Raw genomic sequence first — 23,449 nt, 5'->3', positions numbered from 1 at the left:
AAACAATTATCACTGTGGCATGTGAACTACCAGCACGATTATGGAGATCTGTGTGTCTGTACTTCATGTCCCAGCTCTCTTATCTTGCTCTGTGCATCTCAGAATTTGAGTTTACTTTCATATAAATGGTGTTAAAGGGCAGTTGACTCTGATTATCTTGCGTGCTCTGTGTTATGTGTTTCATGTTCTCATATTGGATGGGCTATACTTGTAAACAATTTGCCACTTTTGTATGTGTGCACCAGCATGGCTTGTTGACATGTTGTTGTGACCATGTAAAGTTCTGCTCCATGTATACTTTCATTACTACACACACTGTCTGCATCCAGCTGGTACCCTTAACATCCACTGTTACAGATGGGCTGAGCTTATTGTGTGTGTATCACTGCATGTACTAACCCACATCATTAAGTTTACCAGCACACTTCAGGGATGTTAGTGCGTGGCATTCTCAGCTGTACAGATTAGAAGTACACCACAAAGTGGATGATAGTAATGTTTATATCTATTGATGGCTTTGGGCATGGCTGCTCCCCTAGGATACATACTTTAGTCCTTGTTTTAAAGAGTTTGCTGAGTGGGATAAAAACTGTCAGGACAGGCCATGCCACAGATCTGGTTGATGTTTATACTGTCTCTCCTTTGAAATGTCCTGTGCATTTTACAACATTCACTTTCCTGTCTTGTCTTGTATCCCTAGCATATATGTTCAATCAGGTTTACCTTTAAAATGTTGTAACATACATGTGCGACTCTTCCTGTACCCGACTCGTAATGTCAGAAATTGCACCGTTGAATCCCTAAAAGAATGAATCTGCTGCCCAAAGAGAGTCAACACTCCGGGAATGTTGACTTTATTCGAAACACCCATCATTTCCAGATGTCTCCTAAGACCATTGTGCAGGGGGGCAAGCCCCCCTGCAACCCCACACTCCCTGCTAATTCTATACACTAACTCCAAGATTGCACTACAGTGAGGGAAGGGGTACATGTCCCAATCTCCACTGTAGTGCAAAGTCCACTTAGAATGCTGAATTCACATGAGTGAATGCACATTGGCATTCGCTCTTTTGTGAGTTTGACAATTTATAGTTTGCTAACACAAACTTTTGCAAACAGCCTTTCGCACATCTGACCATCACATATGTGCACCTTGACATTTTAAAGGTAAACCGTTAAATCATCCTAACCAGAAATCACAGCCCTATGAAACACCTTTCTCCTTCTAAATGACATGTCAGCCTTCAGTTTCTGTGTCTGTCCTCATTCCTCACCCTCATCCAGGTTGTTACCTGTGGTAACATACTTTTACCCACTGCTGGAGCCCTTACATTATTTATCTTGTCTTAAATTCCACTTGTATCATATATCTTTGATATTGCTGCTTAAAAAATAGTAATTGACAAACCCACATCTGTAGCTCAGATTTCCTCTCCATACTGATTCAAATGATTAAACAAGAATATTTTTTATCAGTATTAATATATCATTAGTCCCTTCCCTATGATAAGTGCAGTGATTTTATACATTTCCCCAAAGTATTCTCTCTCTCACTCTCTCTCTCTAAATGAAGTAGCGGCCATTAGTCTATAATGCCTCAATTTCCACTGGTTTCTTCCTTATGTATATATAGATGTCACTAATGTAATTTAAAGTGCTCACCTTACCCATGGTTGTTGGGCACTGCTTTACTTATTATTACAAAAGTACAGTTGTGTAAAATCTTACCATAAGAGTAGATGTCCTTGCCTTCACTGCTGCAGTATTCATAACTTATGGGATTTCCTGCCATGAAGTCCATTGTCCGGCCAGTCTACCAAAGGCTACCATTGCTTTAAGGTATGCTGAATGTCTCCTACACACTCCTCCTTTAGCATAGGGTATAAAGGTGACATTTAGGCATATCATCCTCAGAACTGATTGCCCCAGTAGGAACAGCAGTCCAAAGAAAACCAAAAAGAACCTGAACATCCAGGAAGGAAAAAAGACTAGGGTGATAGAGGTAGGGAGTAAACACTTAAGTGGTGAAGGCAAGGACATCTACTATTATGGTAATACTTTACACAACTGTACTATGTCTTTACATTCACCATGCAGTATTCCTTACAAATGGGAGAGGCCAAAGCTCAAGAAGAAACTTGGGAGGAGGAAGCAGCAGAGCCCTCCAAGAAGCCATGAGAAATGGCAGCAGAAAAACCAGCTCTAGCTCTGGAGATACCATCTAACTTGTAGTGTTTGGTAAAAGTATGCACAGAAATCCAGGTAGCTGCTTCAATAATAGAATTAATGTCTGAGCTCCTGAAAAAAGCACCAGAAGAAGCCACAGCTCTAGTAGGATCAGCCTTTACAGAAGAGGGAAGGCTCTCACCATGAAAAGTGTAACAAAAAGAAGTAGCCTTTGGAATCCAACTATAAATAGTTTGCTTGGAAACAGTCAATCCCAAAGATTTAGGATGAAAGGAAACAAGCAACTGATCAGATTTTCTGATAGCTTTAGGCTTATCCAAATAAAATTTGAGCTGTCTATGCATATCCAAGGTATGTAGCACTCTCTCACTGTCAGACTGCGGAGAGGGAAAAAAGGAGGCAAATAAATAGACTGATCACATCTAATGCCTCCAATGCACACTGCAGTGTTTAGGATAAACCATTTTTTTCATCTTACCTTTAAGCATCTATTGCAAGACCACCAGTTATTGGAGAGCCCACATTCTGTCTCTCAGTAGTCATCTTGGGATTAGTACTTCTGTTTTCTCCTGGTGAGAGGAGGAGTGCAGTTACATTATTTCCTGGAGACTGCTGATCACCAGAAAGCTTAATAACTGCTTTATAGGTGACAGCTTGGAATCTGTGCATATATTCTGATCCTGGTGAGAGTAGGAGCAGAGTGCATTGATTCCTGACTCTTTCTGGTTAGAGAGTGAGTGATTGTGCTTAACGTACCTGATTGGTCTGGTTGCTACTCGAGACATCTACCAGAAAAAGGCTACAAGCCTGCAGACCCTTGCATCATCTGGGACAAGACTGTGGATCACCAAACAGGATCTGGCCTGCTTCTCTTCTTGGGATTGGTGCTAACATTTTGCTTCTGGTGAGAGAAGAAGCAAAGGAGTGTTGTATCCCAGCAGAGTGAAGCTGTGGTGAGACCAGCATTAGTAGTAGCCAGGCAGTAGCCATTCATGCGACTCCCCTCTTTTCATCATTCTTGACAAGCTAATTCTTTATTTTCAGTAAGTACTGCTTGGTTTCTTCCTAACTTCAGAATATCTACCTAAATACTTCATCCTTAAATTTTCAGGGTCTACGTATTGGTTTCCCATCAAGTGTTTTGCAGTGCGCTGTACAGACTCAGACACTTTGAGTGACATTTTTCCTCTAAAAGGCTTCAGTGCTTAATATTGTGAGCTCATATACAGGCATGTCTAAAGGTCAGTTCACTGTGCTTTCTCCTGTCAACCTGGTGAACTTGGGCATCCTGATGCAGTGTAGCAACTGCCTCATGTACACAGACAGCCCTCTCCTCTTACCTCCCAACACTATGATGTGTGAGAGATGCACATATAAGCCAAATTAGAAGCCAAGCACTCTCCAGCCAAGACTGGATTAGCCAGTCAAGAGGAGAAAGATAACACCTGCACCACACCATAGCCCTCCAGAACATACACCACCACAACTCTCGCATAGTAACACAAAACACACACCTACTTTCGCGGAGGCTCTCAATGAAAATCTGCCCAAACAACAGAGACCTCTGAGGCAGAAATGCAAACAACCACCACATCCCAGCACAAACCATGAGGCACATAGCTCACATAAACAGTGTGCCACTCAACCAAAGCTCAGTTCAGTATAGTTATATATAGTTTGTTCAGTATAGGTTCAGCAATGTCTATATAGTATTATAGCATTTAACCATGTTAAATACAAGAAGTATATGTGTTTGGGTGGAAGGTACAGTCGAGTCCATGAAGTTATTGTTTCTATATATATTAAAACACTAGTTATAGTGATTAGACAGGTTAAGATGCATATATATATATTTTTTATGTATAAAATTGTGTGAATATTTAAATAGATTATTTCATTCGAACGTGTGTTACCTCCACACATTTTTATATGGATGGATGGTGTGAAGGTGTTTTGTTTTACTTTACAGTTGAGAATGTGATTTTTAAATTATTGTATTTAAATGTTTAGGTTTCTTTAAATAAGTTTTGTTGTCAGCTGATGGCAGTCACATGCTTATGAAGAAGGTATTTATAGTCTTGAATGTATCTGGTTTTTTGAATCTGATGAAATTGCCGCTTTAGCGTCAACGAAAAGCGCTTCATTCCATAAATTATTTTATGGACTTGGTGTTTGGGCTCAGTGTACCAGTGGATTTTGTGTTTGAACATGCCCTATATGGACAGACTCAAAAAACTCCAGCTATACTCTGTCTCTTATCACTTACTTAGAGGTGATCTCTGTTTGACCTACAAAGCTATGTCTGACCCAGAGCTGCTAGATATGCTACATGTAAAGAAATCCCAATCCCTCCATGCCACACCCTCCAGGGACCTTAACCTCATTACCACAATAAACAGAACATGTTGGAGGGACAGGTTCCTAACCCAGAGACTTCCCATACTCTGGAACAAACTTCCCATTCACATCAAGCAGAGCACTTCACTGTCCCTCTTTAAGAGAAATCTTGATGAGTGGGTGGGCAATAGGAAGTTCACCCTGGGGATCACTTCAGTGGCCTTGCTTGACAGGGGCACTGGGAACTAACTTTGGGCGGCATGATGCCAGGGAATCTTCTTGGGCTAGGCTTCTATAGGCTCCAGGGCCATTAGCCTAGTACACACCTATGAACCTATGATTAAGTGTCAACTCATTAACCACTTTGGGCATAAAAGAAGGATTAGTATGCATAGGCACCCTGTTCTCATGGAATATCAAAAAAGGCAGATAAGCTATAAGGGCTTGTAACTCAGACACCCATCTGGCAGAAGTAAGAGCTAACATAAGAACTGTCTTCCAAGAACAATGTTGCAAGGAAGCTGAAGTAACAGGCTCAAAAGGAGCCTAAGTCAATTTCTCCAGAATAAAATTAAGATCCCAAGGAGGAGGAACAGGCTTCCTGGGAGGATTAATATTAAGGACACCTTTAAGAAACTGCTTAGCTTCAAATGGAGGAGTTAAAAGCAGATAAGCAGAAAGATCTGATAAGTGTGCCTTAATAGAAGAGTAGGCCAAACCAACATTTAACAACTCACACCAGTAAGAGAGATGCAAAGGAACATCCACAGTAAGTGGGTCCAGGTTACGAGACAGACATCAAATAGAAAACCTCTTTCATTTAGATTAGTAGGATTTCCTAGTAGAAGGTATCCTGGTCTCCTGCAGGACCTGAAGCACATCCTCAGAAAAAAGGTGTCGATAAGGAATCAAAACCCTATCACCCACAGCATCCGTTGAAGCATGGACAAGTGGGTATGGATGAAAGATCCATTGTCTTGTGTGAGTAGATCCACCCTGTGATGTAACTTCTGATGACTGCCCTCGGCTACATGCAGAAGTACAGGGAACCAGTGCTGTTGTGGCCAAAAGGGAGTTACCAAGATTTTAGGAGCATCCTGTTGAGTCTTGAACAGGACTTTCAAAATGAGAGGAAGGGGAGGGAATGCATAAAGAAACATCCCTTTCCAAGAAAATGAGAGGTTGTCCACCTTCCACACTAGAGGACCTGGAACAAAACAGAGGAAGTTGTCTGTTCAGAGAGGATGCAAAGAGATCTACTTGAGGAGTACCCCATTAGTGAACAATGTCCAGAAACACATCCATGTGAAGCACCCATTCATGGGATTGAGTGAAGGACCTGCTCAGAGTGTCTGCCACAGTGTTCTGATCTGAAGGAATATAAACTGCCTGAAAAGTCACTTGATACTTGGCAGCAGGATCCCATACCAGAAGTGCCAGCCGGCAAAGAAGGTAACCCCCCCCCCCCATTTGTTGATATATCACATAACTGTGGTATTGTCTGTGGAAACCTTGAGAGGCCCCAGAGAGAAAAGAGGATGAAAGGCCTGAAGAGCCAGCAGAACACTCCCTGAACCTTCAGGGAGCCAAACGTTGCTCCCGATCCCACATCTGAATTATCTGTAAACAGATCCTGAGAGGGAAGAAGAGGATGAAAAGGAAGCCCTGGATTTAGAGACAACTGCTGAATCCAACACAGAAGTTCCTTCCTGAAACAAGGGAGAAGAGAAACTCTAAAGTCTACAGGATGCGCATGTTGAAGCCACACCGACTTTAGAAACCACTAGAAACCACTGAAACTTCCTCATGTGGAGTTTGGCCAGTGGGAGCATCAGAATGGTGGAAGGCATAAAACACAGAGCTCTCAGAACCTCCCAGACTGTAATGGAGGCCAGGAAAAGAAGATTCTGAAAGTAAAAAATGAGAGTTAAGGCCTTTGAGGAGGCAGGAATGCCAGCATTGTCACCGTCTGAATCCTGTAACCCAGAAAGACATGATCCTGGGAAGGAGTCAGGGAAGACTTTTTGAAGTTTATCATGAATCCCAGGCTCTGAAGAAGAGAAATGGTAAAACAAAGATTTTGCAAAAGGACCACTGGAGAGGATGCCTGAATCAGCAGGTCGTCCAAGTAAGGAAATATTTGGATTCCTTGAAGCCTGCAAAAATCAATCACAGGAGTGAAGCATTTGGTGAACACCCATGGGGCACTAGAAAGGCCAAAAGGCAAAGCACAGCACTGAAAATGCCAGGAAGCAACAGAGAAATGCAAAAACTTCCTGAAAAGAGGATGGATCAGAATATGGAGATAAGCATCATTGAGATCCAGAGACACCAGAAAGGCCTGAGGGAGCAAGAGAGGAAACAGGGCCTGAAGGAACAACATCCAAAAGGAAGGCACCTTCAGAAAAGTGTTTAGATGAGAGAGGTCTAGAATCAGTCTCCAAGTACCCTCTTTTCTGGGCACTAGAAACATTCTTGAAAAAAACCCTTCCCCCTTTGGGACACAGGCACCTCTTGAATAGTACCCTGAGACCAGATATCTTGAAGAACTTCTGGGAAAAAAGGAAGTTGTTCCTGAGGAGGTTGAGGAATGTCTATAAAAGGAGGACAGGAAATCCATACCATAAAGTACCCCTGATGAATGATTGACAGAACCTAGTAATCCTGGGTGATTCAAAGCCAAATAGGAAGAGAAAGTGAAAGGCGAAGAGAAATAGAAATGTGGCTAGGAACAGGTGGATAGTCGGAAAGCACCTGCTTTGTCAGGAAAGGAAGGTTTTTGTATCCCTGCAGTCAGAGTGGCCTTAGCAGGAGGAGCCCATTCACCACCCTTTTTACCTTTAACAAGAGGGCAAGATTGCCTATGAACAAAGGCTAGCTTAGAAGGATAGTTTCTCTTAAATTTAGGCACAGGAGAAATAAGCTCCTGTAAGGCCTTTCCCTTGTCCTGAAGAGACTTAAACCTGCAGCTGCTTCCCCAAACAAAAATTTATTATCCAGAGGAGCATCCATCAACTTAGCCTTAATATTGTTAGGTAAAGGTTGAAGCCTAAGACAAGAATACCTCCTCAGTACTGAACCAAACGTAGCAGCCCTAGAAGGGGCATCTGCTGCATCATAACTACATTTGATAGAATGATGAACTACCTGAGAGGAAGTCCCAAGCAAGGAAGGAGCAGAATATTTACTCTCAGGGTCTGGAAGGTCAGAAAGAAGCTGACAAGCCTGAGAAAGAAGATCCAAGACATACCTAGAGATATGCGTCTGATAATTAATAGCCCTAAAAGCTAGGGTAGCAGAAGTATAAAACTTCTGACCCAGCCTATCCATGGTTCTACTGTCCTTGTCAGAAGGCAGTAACTTGGATGAAGGAAGCAATTGACACAGCTTATCAGAGGTTACAGACACCACAGAGGGGTCAGCAGCAGGACATTTGAACAAAAAGGAACAATCCTCAGGCACCCTATAAAACCTTTCAGACTTCTTAGGAGCACGAGGCAGAGAATCAGGCACTTTAGAGGCATTGGAAAATACATCCAGTAAAGCAGCCAAGACAGGAGGAATAGCCACAGGTTTAGGAGATTCCATCTGCATTAATTCATAGTACCTCTTATGGATATCAGAAACCTAGGCACAATCCCACTTAAAAAAATTTCATCATCCTAGAGATTGTGTCCCCAAAGGAAATTTCCTCAGAAGGAGCATCAGGACTATTAGATTCCTCCTCCTCAGACCTTTAATCCAAAGGAGAAGGAATCTGGGTAGAATAAGTAAGTGGTTTTTCATCGGAATCTAACTCTTCCTCAGAAGAATTAAATTTCCTGGGCCTTTTAGGTGAAGAAGAGGACCAAGGAGGATCAGGAACCGAAACCCCTTGGGGAGGCCTTAACAACAGTAAAGCATTAAATAACCCCTGAGTAAAGGCCTGCCACTCATTATGTGGATCCTTAGGAGCAGAAGAAAAGTGTTTAGTTTTCTGTTTTTTTTTATAAGGGAACATCCATCCTAGAAAACTGAGATGGCTCTCCACAACCATAGTAGGAACTTCTTTCTTAAGAAGAAACTCCAGAATCCCCCTGGACCCCTCAGAAACAATCAACTGAGGTCCCCATGAACACCCAAAACAGATGCCTACAAAACCTCATTGGACATGCTGCCCACCAGATCCTCATCAGCCTCCAACCCAGACGCAGCAGAGAAATCTGAGAACACAGCCAGGCAAGTTTCTGGGTTTGTAACAACCTTGGGAGAAACACTCGGAGCCTGGACAGCAGAATATTCTGGTCTTACCTTTTTCACCTTCTTGTTCCTTGATGGCTGAGCCACAGGGCAGGAAGTTCCATTCATAGTATCTTTAGCAAGAAGCTTAAGAAGCTGGTTCTCAAGGTACAATGAAAGGGAAGAAAGCCGACTATGAAGGGTTTTTGGGACAAATGCCTGACAAATAGAACAAGACATATGGTTGTAAGAAACTCCTAGGCAAAAAAGGCACTTATTGTGGTGGCCTTTATGGGGAATCTGTCTCCCACATTGTCATTTACCCTTCCTGAATGACATTAACCTGTGAAACAGCACAAAAAAAAATCAAGAAAAAAACAAAATCCCCGACTGGGTACTTATCTGCAATGGTGAGGACGTCAGCAAACAGGAGTAATCACCAGGATTCCGACAAACATTAAAAAAAAGCAAAAAAAATGTACAGAGGCAAACAGACTGATGGTTAAAAACAGCATTCAGACTGGTGGCAAAGAAGTTCAGAGGATGGTACACCGGAATGCCACCTTTATGCCCTACGCTATGTGAGGAGTGTGTATGTGATATTCAGTGTACCTTAAAGCAATGGTAGGCTTTAGCAGACTGGCTGGACAACAGGCTTCATGGCAGGGAATCCCATAAGTTATGAATAGTGAATGTAAGGACTTCAACACATTCTTTATCTTTGGGAGCAGTGAAGTGCACTGATTTCTCTTCATTTAAACCTCAGATTTACTCTCTAACCATTCTTATTCCACTATCAGTAACTACATGGATATATTTTGTTATTTATAACATCAGCTCCACATTCATAATGATTTTAACCCTCTATTACATTACACATGTCCTCTCATAAGCTAACATTTTATTCATTGAAAACCTTGCTGTTATCCTTCAAACCTGGAGATGCCCAGCAATCAGGTGTGCTGCTTCCTTGTCTTATTTAAATAAACAATACAGACTTTTTTAAATGTGATGCAGTGTTTTATAGGTCTAACGCAATCTCACCTTCTCCATTCTTAATTTTTTATTTGGAATTCTGTATATCTTAAGCAATTTTTCAAGTTCTTTACACATTCTTGTGTTACATCTGCTTCTTTGTTATTTAACAACGTTTTGTTCTTTAAATTTCTAAACGTCCTTACTTTTTCTGTTTAACTCCTTCCCTCCAATGGAGCTCAGGAAGTTTGCACTGTAACTTCCAGTGGGCAGAGCCTAAGCCTTCTCACAGAATCAAATTACGTCCTCACATTACAAACAAATGTTCATATCTCTGGAAACACATGGGCTATTTATTTATTGTATTTGATATTTATTTACCAGGGAGGATCAACTGGGCTAGTAGCCCATTTTAAGCTCCACATATAAAATGTAACAACTACATTAAATACAAATCTGAATAGGTACAATATTAGAAAAAAATGTAGACTAGAACAAGAACAAACACTAGTTTAGCATAGTATAAATCAGACATTACTACCAGAGTATCCAAGATTTGGTCGTAAAAAGCAGGATCATCATGCAAAATTTGAGAAAGAAAGAAAGAATACAGAAATATAAGCAATACAATGAAGTTTGGGAAAAAAAAACAACAAGGACAATACAATTCTATAGCATGGTTTCAAAATGAAGATACAAATATTAACAGAGTCACAGGCAATACTAATTAGAGTTTGGAGAATACTGTGCAGTGTTTATAGAGAATTCTGATGAGGTATAAGATCGGGAGGACAGACAATATAATACCGAGAGGGGACGGGGGAGTAGAAATAACGAAAAATATAGATGTAGAAGAAGAACTGGGGAGCTTAAGAGGGAAAATAGGATTGAAAAGTAAATAGGAGAAAAGAAGTAAAGAAGAGGAAAAAGTGTAGGAGGAGAGGAGAACAAAATAGTAATGACAATGTTTCAGCTCAGCAGGAGCAAAAGCAGTTGTCATTTAAATGAGTTTTGAGCAGTTTTTTGAACATGGCAGGATTACTGGTGTTAAGTATATTCTGAGGGATGGAATTCCATGATTTAGTGACATCATTTTAATAGAGTCCCCAAAGCTGTTATTAGATTTGGAAACTTTTAGCAGGGTTTTTTTGAAGGTCTTAGGGTTCTGTTATTGGTGCAGGTTTGTAGTAGGTTTTAGAGGGCTGGACATTTATCAGGTTGAGATATTACAGAGTGAGTTGCTATAAGCTGTTTGAAGGAAAAAAGGTTGGATAGTTCCAGACATTTTAGTTGTTGGAGAGCAACACAGTGATGAGTTCTGTGTGGTAGGTTTGCAGTACATTTGGCGATTTTTTGGTAACATGCCTCTAGCTTGTTTAGGTCAGATTTTCTAAGGTTTGTGAATATAGGGGAGGCATACAGTAGTGTGGACAAAAGGTAGGTCCTGGTGACTGCTTGCCTGGAGGTGTTGGTAAGGTAAGTCTTAACTCTATAGAGAGATCGTAACTTTGTGTGGATTTTTTTAATAACAAGTGACACGTTTGTGAAATCTCAAACTGCTATCAATGGTGACACCTAGTAGCTTAGTATCTGAGACTGGCTCAATTAATGTGTTGTTGGATGAAATGATCTTAAAAGGATTATTGTGGTTATATGACTTGTTATAGTTGTTGGGGAAGAGCATTAATTTGGTGTTCTTAGGATTTAGAATAAGTTGACATTTGCATAGGTGGGATTCGATGGCAGAAAAGAATTTTCGGGCAATTTCTTGAAGTAGTGGCAGGGAGGGTGCAGCACAGATGAGAGTGGAGTTATTTGTGTATTGGATGATGGTGACCAGGCTGGTTAGCAGTGCAAAGTTGTTTATGAAGCTAGAAAAGCAATGTCTATCCCAACAGAGTGTAGCCTCACTGACATCACAGATGCACAGGTGAGAGCTGCCCTCTCCAAAGCAAAAAACACAGCATCAATGGGGCCAGACGGTGTCCCAGGCTGCATCTTACATGAGCTCCAGGAAGAACTGAACCCTTACATAAAGTCACTGTTCAGTCTCAGCCTTACTACAGGATATGTACCCAAGGAATGGCGTACAGCAACAGTGGTCTCACTCCACAAAGGTGGTGCCACAACAGACCCCGGAAACTATCGCCTATAAGCCTGACTAGCCTGGTCTGCAAAGCTATGCAGCGTATCATCATGAAACTCATAAACAAAGACATTGGGAACCTCCAAACACTGGATCCTACCCAATTCGGCTTTGTTAAGGGCAGTTCTTACCTCTTGAACCGGGTTGACTTCTTTGAAACAGTCACCAAGGCCATAGATGAAGGGAAGGTAGTCCACCCAGCCTACCTGGACCTTGCAAAAGCCTTCGACACAATACCCCACTCGGGCATCATAAATAAGCTCACCAGCTTAAATATCAACCCTTATGTCACAAGATGGCTTGCAAACCGGCTCAGGGATAGAACCCACATGGTCAGAATTGCAGGTGCCATGTCAGACTCTAAACCAGTTACAAGTAGCGTCCCACAAGGCTCAGTCCTGGGACCTCTCTTGTCCGGTACATATTTCTCTGAGGTACAGGCTAACACGAGAGGACTATGGCTGACCAAGTTCGCAGATGACTGCAAACTGGGTGCCATAATCGACTCACCGACTGACACAAGCATCCTCCCAAAGGTTCTCACAGAGATGGATAACTGGTGCCAGAGCCATGGCCTAAAGCTAAATGCCAAAAAGTGCATAGTCATCCCCTTTGGGAAAAACAAAGTGCCCACAAATTACCACATAGGTGGTAATCTATTAAGTACAGAAGAAGTAATTAGGGATTTGGGGACCCAAGTAGATAGCAATCTCTCCTTTGACAATCACATTGCCAAAGTGGTTAGAAAGACCTTCTATATAGCCCACCTTATTATGAAAGGGTTCACATCTAGATCAAGAGAGGTCATTGTGCCCCTCTACTCATCACTCATCAGGCCCATAATTGAATACAATGCCCCATTTGGGATATACCTTACCCGACACCTGCAGCAACTGAAAAGACCCCAAAAGTACCTAACCAAGAGGATCAAGGGACTCAAACAGATGCCCTACGCAGTTAGGCTAAAGAAACTCCAGCTCTACTCAGTTGCTTACCGCCTACTCAGAGGCGATCTGTGCCTGACGTATAAAGCCATGTCTAACCCAGAATTAATGGACATGCTCCACCTCAGGAAATCCAAATCCCTTAGAGCTACAAGCTCCAGGGACTTAAACCTCAGCACAGAAATAAATAGGACATGTTGGAGGGACAGATTCATATCCCAGAGGCTCTCCTCACTCTGGAAAAAAATCCCAATCCATGTTAGGCAGAGCCCCTCAATGACCCTCTTCAAGAGAAATCTTGACGAGTGGATGGGAGATCATAGGTTTACCCCTGGGATCTCTTCTGTGTCCCTACTAGACAGAGGCACAGTAAACTAACCTTAAAAGGGCTATCTTCTGTGACCTACTATACAGAAGCATAGTCAACTAATCTAAAAGGGTGGCAAAAGCCAAACACACTCTGGCTAGGCTTATAAATGCCCTAGGGCAGATAGCCTAGTATCAACCTATGAACCTATGAACTGTAATGGGTAACAGGGGAGAGAGATAATTTTGCCACTTTACAGCTTGTTAGTGGTCAGACAGATAGTTGTGGAATGAGGAGAGGGCTTCTTGTGATATATTAAGAGATGCAAGCTCATTTAAGAGCTTTTGGTGGGATACTGTGTCAAATGCCTTTGACATATCTAAAAAGATAGTGAAGACAAGCTGACCATCATTTTTGTGTTGGTATATAGTATTAGTGAAACTTAAGAGGGCAATTGTGGTGCTGTGTCTGAGTCAAAAGACATGTTGGGAATCGGTTAAGAGATCTTTAGTTAATAGCTGGTCCAATAATCGAGAGTGGATACATTTTTCCAAAATTGTTGAAAGGGGTGATAGAATGGATATTGGTCTACAATTGGAGAGTTCTATTGAGGAGCCACCTTTGTGTAGTGGGATTACATAGGACATTTTCCAAATCTTGGGGATGTATTGTTCAGAGATGGATCTATTATAGATCAAGGTTTATACAGGGTAACAGATGACTGTTTGTTTGGACAGGTTGGAGAAAGACAGTGGTAGAGGTAACATTGGTTACAGGTGGATTGACTAGTGGAGCATTGTTATTTTTTGAGTGAAAGTATAGCATTGGTAAAGAAAACGTTGACTTGGGTAGCTAAACTACCTTTAGAATTAGTGGTAGTCAGGTTGGGGTTGAGGATTGGCCTGGATGTAGAAGTTGCTTGATAGTACCCCAGAACGTCTGTGGATTATTTTGGTGTTTGTCATGGATTTTGGTGTAGAAAAGTTTTTTATCATTCTTGATTTGTTTTTTGGATTGATTTCTTATGTGCCGTTGTTATCAAAGTAGGCTTGGCTTTGGTTGGCTTGATATTGGGACCAGAGTTGTCTCTGAAAGAAATATAAATGGCAAACTGTTCAGCACAGACTATTTTATAGTGGAAGTATTCTTTAGGTTCTAGTTCTTAAACCAAATTTATAAGTCACAGTAAATACAGTCGGGGGGATTCAATAAACCCTAAATGGTCATTTTCCACCATGTGCACGTCATGGCAGCAGCAAGTTTTTGATTCAGTAAGCACTGTGTAGAGGTACACATCCCCACACAAACAAGGCAAACACCCTGGCATGCTAATGCTATTCAACAAACTATAAATCAGCCGTGTAGACTCCATACTGGTTTTTCCTGAGAATTCTAAAACTTTCAGAATACAGCCACGGAAGAAGTCTACACGGGCAGAATGTTAGGGGCTGCTGCTGCTTTAATTCATTTGTCTGTGCTACAGGCTGCAGGCAATGCTGCTGCTGCCAATAGGCCTATGCTGAGAAGAAGAAGAGTTTTCCGGTTCCATTTAACTTTTCACAACCTACATGACATGGACATTGTAGAATGCTACAGGGTGGATAGGGACACACTACAGGAACTCTGACACCTCTGCTGTCCTCAACTCATAGTCAGATCCAACCGAGGGGAACCCGTCCCAACGGAGACAAAGGTATGTGTAGAACTTAGAATCCTAGCTATAGGTATCTTTCAGAAACCAACAAGGGACATGCTGGAGGTGTCACAGGCATCAGCATCCAGGATCTTCCACCAGTTCTTGAATGTTGTACTACAACATGGCAATGACCGCATCTATTCCCCATAGTTCTGAGGAGAGGACCAGAAATATGCAGGAGTTCTACCATGTAGCACACTACCCTGAAGTACCAGGTGCCATAGATTGCAGACATACAGAACTTAAGGCACCATCTGGGGAACAGAGTAGGCTCTACATAAACAGAAAGGTCTACCACTCTGTCAACTGTAATGCCAAAGGAATAATCTTGAATGTGTGTATGCTGGCAACCCTGGCAGTTACTATGACTCACATATCTGGCACACCTCCCAACTGTGACAGATGTTTGATGGGGGGATATCCCCCAGGGTCATTTACTGACACTCATCAGAAATGCACACACACCCATGGAAGAACATCTTAATGAGGCACACGCTCAAACCAGAAATATCACAGAGCAAGTGTTTGGGCTGCTAAAGTCACAGTTCTGGTACCTAGATAGATCTGGGGCAGCCCTACAGTACAATCCATGGACATGTAGAGAACTATTCACAGTATGAGCCATGCTACACAACATCACCCTGAGAAAACAACTTCAGCAGGATCAGCAAAGGGAAGGGGCACACATCCCACCACCAATGCCAATGTCACCACAGCCACAGGCAGATGAGGAGTCAGAGGGGGAACCACTAGCTGCCATGGGTGTAGGCCGACATAGGTGGGCTCAGTATGCCCTCACATTGGCTAAGAGACAGCTCATAGCACACTAAGTTGCCACCTAGGGGCCCAAAATGTTCCTTCTACACACATACATAAAGTAACATTGATGCCAGTCAACTCACATAACCTTGACCTGTGATGTATTGACTGTGTACTGCTTGCATCAGACAGGGTCCACCCTGAACTACAGCTGTGTCAACTGCTGCATTTACAAGGTAAGTCTAGAACCTGGAGTATATTGTGTAATAATATGAATGAGTGGCATAATCTTGTATTTCACTAATTGGTACTGTAAGCAATTAAAAGGTGGGAGGTGAGAGATTGTTACAGAAATGATCTTAACATGTGACAGTAGAGACTTGTGTGACTTAACGTGTTCATTATGAATAAGTAGGCACCAAGCATTAAAGATTCACACAGCCATACCCCTCAAAAGTAGTGATAGTCATTGCATGGCCTCAGTTTAGCACCATACATTTGTACAGGAAAATGATTAAAGACAGAAGTTAGAAAATAATGATACACGTTGCACTTTCTGAGTTCACAACCCTCACAAGATCATTCACAACAAAGTTGGGAAATTTGATGCTATCAATTGTGTAACTTTCTAAGGTGAATATAAGTCAAAGGTAAAATTACCTATTGAACACCACAAATGCAGATAATACTAAGCACTAACTCAGCTCCAAATGCTTAACCCCACCCAGTTTGGCTTTGTCAAGGGGAGAACATGCCTGCTAAACTTGGTGGACTTTTTTGAGACAGTCATCAAAGCCCTAGATGAGGGCAAATCTGTGCATACGGCCTACCTAGACTTAGCTAATGCCCTTGACACAGTCCCCCATTCAGGAATCATTGATAAACTCACCCAGCTGGGTATCAACCCATATATTGTCAGGTGGGTTGCAAACTGGCTCAGATAGAACTTATACAGTCAAAATAGGGGACTCCACCTCCTCCAGCAGACCTGTAACCAGTGGTGTTCACACAGGGATTGGTTCTGGGACCCCCCACTGTTCAGAATCTACTTCTCCAAAGTACAGACTAAAACTAAAGGACTATGGCTGACAGAGTTTGCTGATGACTGCAAACTGGGAGTGATCAATGAAAGACCTAGTGATATCAATATCCTGCAAGAAGGTCTTACGCAGAGTAATGACTGGTGCCAAAGTCATGGTCTTAAACTTAATGTACAAAATGCATTACCACCCCCTATGGAAAGGGTGATATTCCTGCAGACTACCGCATCAATAGCAATACCCTAAGCATGCAGTCAGTGGTGAGAGATCTGGGTACACAGGTTGACAGCAACCTTAACTTTGATCATATGTCTCCACAGTGGTAAGAAGGACATTTTATATTGTTCATCTCATAAGTAAGGGCATTGCCTCCAGAAAAAAAGAGGTTATAACCCCCTCTGTACTCTTCCCTCATCAGGCCAATAACAGAGTACAATGCTCCCTTTGGTATGTTCCTTTCCAAACACCTGCAGCAATTGGAGAGACCACAAAGTTTCCTTACAAAGAAAATTCAGGGTCTTCAAGATCTGTCTCACGTGGACAGATTGAAATCAATGTCACTTTTATTTTTATTTATTTTATTTATGTATTTATTTAACATTTGTTATCCGGGAAAGTCCGACTTGGAACGAGCCAATTTTCAGTGGAGGCTCGGGGTGAAATGCACCAGACGCATGCCTTTGTGACGTGGGAGGAAACAGGAGCACCTAGAGGAAACCCACACAAACACAGGGAGGACATGCAGACTCCACACAGAAGGCACCCCAGCCAAGAATCAAACTGGAGAACCTTTACTCTGTGTCATACAGACTGGTCAGAGGTGACCTGTGCCTTGCATATAGAGCAATCTGTGACCCAGCTTTAATGGGAATGCTGCACATTACCAAGTCAAATATTGCATGGGTCACTTGCTCCACGACCTTAACCTGATATGTGATATCAACAGAACTTACGGGAGAGACAGATTTGACTCACACAGGTTGCTCTACTTTTGGAAAAAGTTTCCTATTAATGTTAAACAAAATCCTTCACTGGCCCTATTTAAGTGTAATTTGGATGATTGGATGGGTAACCAGAAATTCACTCCTGGGGTTCCCCCTGTGCCTCTCTTGGACAGGGGCAATAAGTGCTGATTTTAATGTCTGCTTGAAACAGATGCCCTTGGGACATGAGTTGAACTTGGGTAGGCTTGTAAGAGCCCTAGAGCCTTTAGCCTAGTAACCTCCTATGATCATATGATCCTATGCATCCTGAGCATCAGACATAAAACTTATGTATCCCTGAATCCAAAAGACAATAAACAGCAATTTGGCACAGTTATCATAACATGCATAGGGTGTTTTGTGTGTGTGTGTGGGGCAGGAGGCCTAGGCTGACAGAAAATGTTGGTGAGTGTGTATGAGTAAGAAAGAGAAGCAGGCAGACATCAGGATAAACCAACAAATGGCCAGTGAGACAAAATAAGTTTTATGGTGCATGGTTGAACCATGTAACTGCTGTGTGTGTGTGTGTGTCTGTAGGGGTCCTCCAGGTGAAACTGGTGTGTGAAAGAGTCTATATTAGAACACTAAACTTTCAGAATTTTGAGTGTTCTAATATCGAACCCTAGTAATCGAAAATGTAAAACATCGAACATACAGAACAGTGAATTTTTTCCTAGGGAAGAAATTTGCTGTTCCAAAACACATACTCACAACACAAGCACACCAAAAAACAGCAATCCACACACATACACCTAAACTCTTACACCTAACCCTACACTAAACTATACATGCACCACTAACTATCCACTTACCTTAACCCAAAACCTAACCCTAAGGTCCGTCACTATCGCACAGTCACCTCACCTGCGCCCTAACCCTAACTCACCTACCCTGCCCTAACCCTCACTTCCACACAATCACACACTTACCTGACCCACGCCCTAACCCTAACTCACTTAACCCGCCCTAGCCCTCACGTCCACACAATCGCATACTTACCTAAACCCAACTCGTAACTTTCCACCACATTGCTGAAAATACCGAAGCAACAGAAATGGACAACCAAATTCTTTCCCTAGGAAAAAATGTGTTTTTCTGTTTCTTCAATATTTTCAACGTTTGCTGAAAACGGGTCGATATTAGAACACTCGAAATTTTGAAAGTTCGGTGTTCTAATATAGACCCATGTGAAATTCTGCATGAATACAGCCAGGCTCTGTGCTGGCTCTACATCTTGGTATGTCACACAGGTGCAAGCCATGCATGGTAGACGTGGCAGTTCATCTTTGTCATCTCTGATCACGAGAACTGGCTCTACCAGGAGTTGCATTGGCATGTCCATGCCCACAGTCAGATGTACTGCTGCTACCTGAACTTGACTGATGTCTGCTTGATGAGCTCCCTTCACAGGGATGTCTAGGACCATGACCCCATGGCCTGCCACATCTGGGAGTGGACAGCACACTCACTGATGGAGTAGTGGAAGTACTGCCACTATGGGACCATGATCGGGTATGGCCACATTGACTAACAGCAGATGATGTGGTGACCTATACCCATGAGAATGCAATTCCCCTCCAAGCAGACTTTCCATCACAGACAAGCTTGTTCCATGACAGACACCCCTTGATCCATCACAGACACCCCTTGTTCCAACTTGTCATTCATACGATCCATTGAATCGGTAACACCGTGGATGCAGTCACTCATGTCTACAACCCTGAGCATTTGTCTGGAGCACCTATGGGAATGTGCTTGTGCCTCCATGAAGGTCCTAAACCTATGTTGAATGGCACAGTTACAGACCCCTGCACCAGGTGGAGGAGGTACAGCAGTCACCCTCTGAACACCCCTATCAACCCTCCAGTTTGACACCTCATCCACACTGTGACTACAGCCAGAGTCAACAGGCAATGAAGCCACAGTAGCCACACTTCCATGATCACTGGCCTCACCCTCCACCAGTGCAATAGCTGAGGGCTCACTGGGATGGGTGGGCATAGATCTACTGGCTGTGTCAGTTGGAATTGCAGGGGATGGCTGTATGTCAACCTCAATGTCATATTCAACCTTTGCACCCCCTGACTGTGCCTCTGTTTGGCCACAATCATCATCAGAGTCTGCTGATACACTGACATCAGGTGGCAGAGAGCCAACACTTCCACTGTCATGGTCACCTGTGATAAAAAGCAACAAACACAAGAAAAAAATGAATAACTACACTACTAGTCCAATATATGCTAACAAACTAACAGTGCTGCCACTATTACAGATGGTAAAGCAGTACACACAACAGGCCTCACATCAATGCCACACACTAAAAAATTATTTAAATTAAATTATAATAATTTAAATTATAATAATTTCTTTAAATTATTTATTTAACATTTGTTTACTAGGAAATTTTGACTTGGAATGAGCCAGTATTCATCAGAGGCACAGGGAGAAATGCTCCAGATGCATGTCTTTGTAATGTGGGAGCTAACCGGAGCACCTGGAGAAAACCCACATGAACACATGGAGGACATGCAGACTCTGTACAGAAAGCACCCCAGCTGAGAATCAAACTGGAGAACCTCTTGTTATGAGGTGACAACACAAACCTCTGCACCACTGTACTGTCCAATAAAAATGTTTGCCTTACCATCTGCAAGCAAAAGGTAAGGGCAAAATCATCGCATTTAACAGTAATTCAGGGGTAATGTTTTTACCACTTTATATATCCATTAACTATACTTTTAACAAGAACGTGGCTGATGACTACAATCTAAGCTAATAACCATAGCAATCTTCAATCCCCCCAAAAAATCATGTGACACAAAAGTAACGTATTGATTTAAATTTTTGAGATACCAAAGCCTACCTGGAAGCTCCACCTGGTATGTATTTGCTGTCTCTGAAACTGTTCCTCTAACATCCAGGACATGCTATGCTGTTCTCTTCTGTGAGCTCTCTAGATCCATGTTATTGGCCAGGAACTCTTCACTGGTTGTAGTGGTGGTTCCTCAGCAGGCCCTCACTGATAACCATCTGGTCACAGCCCACTGCAGCTGCTCTCCTCTCTGCAGATGTGATCATGTCACTGGGCATGTGGCACACCTGCTCATATGTCCTGCTGTGGCTACACACAGCATTCACATCATAAATCATCTGGTACTAAATTGTATCCTGCATGCCAAATCTTGTCCCCTTGGCAGCAGAAAAGCACCATGTTGCCTAAAGGCATCCTCTAGCACCTGGTTCTTAGCATCGGTGAAGGGGGGGGGGTCTCCGAGGATTGACACACCTGGGTTCCAATCTCTTAAGTGTTCTAAAAGACAACAGAAGGGTAATACACATAAGTATCACATAACTACAAAATAACTGTTTCCAGATAAAACAGAAAAGGTAGCCACTCAATTTTTCCCACTGGAGAAACATAAAACAGTCTAGGGATGAACATATGAACAACAGGCAGGATGCAAAACAAGAAGAGTAACAATAGCAACATATCCTTGCTTGTGCCATAAGAGTAACTCACCTATGATCTCCCCAAAACAACAGTCTATACTTGTTTGTGCCACAACAGTAACTGAGCTCCCCCCCCCCAAAAAAAAAGAGCAGGCAAATGACAAATTTTGCTATAAAAAATCATTGAAATGCTAAACATGCTATCAAAAGAACAGTCCCTGAAACATTTTACATATTAATCATGGATTTTTATGTATTGGCAATCAATTATAGATGAGAAAGGGCTTGACAAACATACCAGTGCCATCAGTATACTTGTAACTAATGCATACAGATAAAAATGTAAAAGTCTTTGCTTCAGATTTTTCTTAAATACATTCTAGCATATGCAGTATGTAACTGGCAAAATGCAAGCATACCTTCTGAAGTTCAGTAATCCTCTGTACAGATACATCCCAAAGAAATAGCTTATGTGCAGCCTTCCCAACATAAACAAGTATCCTCATCATCAGTTTGCTTAGCTACATGGTTGTCTTTTTATATGGTATAGATTCAGGGCTGTTAGCATGGTGAAAATCCAAATGAGGTGTGAACTCATTAGAATTGCTGAATCCAAAATATTTGTATCTGTGTAGGAGATGTAAACATAGTGTAGACACTCCTTCTGTGTTTGTTGTTAATGGATTGCAACTGTGAATGATTACTGGTTGGGAGAAGGAAAACACAACAGTGCTGAAGGCTGCCTTACTTCCACTGGGTGTGTCAGGTTAGATCTGCCAAGTGTGCAAACTGGAAAACTGGAATACCTAGGAAGCAGATAGGATGCAGACAGCCAAAAATAGAAATCATATAAATTCAATTAATGTGATTGGGCATTGCACAAACCTGCTAAGCAGCTTTGCATGGCAGTTGACAGTGAGGCTTTAAGAATGATTAGTAAAATACTGACTATCGTGTAACTAGTCTCATGGCAGGAGGTGTAAGTGTAGGTCTGGAGTACAGATGGTTGGGTGTGCAACCTTTTTTCATTGTTGTAACATTGCAGTTTATAGAAATGAACTGAAAGATATTCAAATGCTATTTCAACCTTTTTGTGGCAAGATTTGTAAGTGTAGGACTCCTATACACATGGTCCTTGATTCTAATACAGGATATTCCATATACTTTTACTGTTGTTCCACTTCCCATCATGGTCACTCTCACTTATAACACTTGAGATAGTGGATCTGATATTAATTATATGTATGAGAGATTAGACATTAGTATTGTGTCAGTTTATTTATCTATGCATTATCACATTTATTATCAGATATATGACTGTAGGTATACTGTGTACTATATTCCTGTAATTATACTTTTGCTATCTGAACTGGCATGGCATTCACATTTGCCTAAGATACATACACAACTGCCTGTACATCCAATAACCTTCCAGTTGCAATAGCAATTATGTAATGCTTCACTGCTTGGCACTGCTGCTCTCTGCTTACTCTTATGCAAACACATTACTTGGGGTTGCGCACTTCTGAGCAATGTGTTTCATGATGGTAAGCAGAGTGCAGCAGTGCCAAACAGTGTGCGCATTCCAGTAAATGCAATAACTGGAAATGGCAAGAAAGCATCAGTCTCCATTACTCTAGATCTGTGGTAGGCATGTCAGCCATTTGAGGGGAAGGTGCCAGGTTTAGGGCACAGACGTGAGGTATTCAGGAGTTCAGGATAATCACTGGATTCCTAGTTAAGAACCATAGCCAATAAATGCTTCTACAAGGGAACTATTCTGGCTCCAAGTACAAGTCTGAGGCCTGGGATAGTTTAGCCCAGGCTGTATCCAGTGCCATTGGTATCCCAGGCACTGAAGAGCCATGTAGGCATCGTGACTTACAGAGGAGGAAGAGGGATACACTTTAGATTGAGGAATTTAAGACTGAGGACATTCTACACCTGTGTAAGTATCATCTACAGTGTGTACTTGTAAGACTTAGAAAGCTGAATATAGGCAAGACTGGCATTCATAATGATCTTCTGCTCTGTTCATTTTTTTTACAGCTGCCAGTGATCAGGAGTGCAATGTCCGAGCCCACAGGGCTAGATTGGTGAGGATGAGGGAGGCATGTGGTATGTATGCAGCAGAAGAGTACTGTTACTGTAGCATTAAAAGGTAAAGATAGCTTTTTTTGGTATTTCATAAAGTTGTACAAATTGAGCATGTATATCCCAATTGTGAAACCAAGTATACATGCATTAGTCTGTACCACAACCAAGAGTACAATATTAGACTTTAGGCAGAGGTTGTGGGTTCAAATGCCACAATTCGCAACCATACAATACTGTTTTTTCTTCAATAATATTTACATTAAATTAAAACCTTTATACCAGTGGCACAAATACCCTGCTGTAAACTGGA

Source organism: Protopterus annectens, chromosome 13.part0 (genome assembly GCF_019279795.1).
Source record: "Protopterus annectens isolate FY-2018-M chromosome 13.part0, PAN1.0, whole genome shotgun sequence".
Taxonomy (NCBI): Eukaryota; Metazoa; Chordata; order Ceratodontiformes; family Protopteridae; genus Protopterus; species Protopterus annectens.
Note: the sequence above shows the minus strand (reverse complement) of the source record.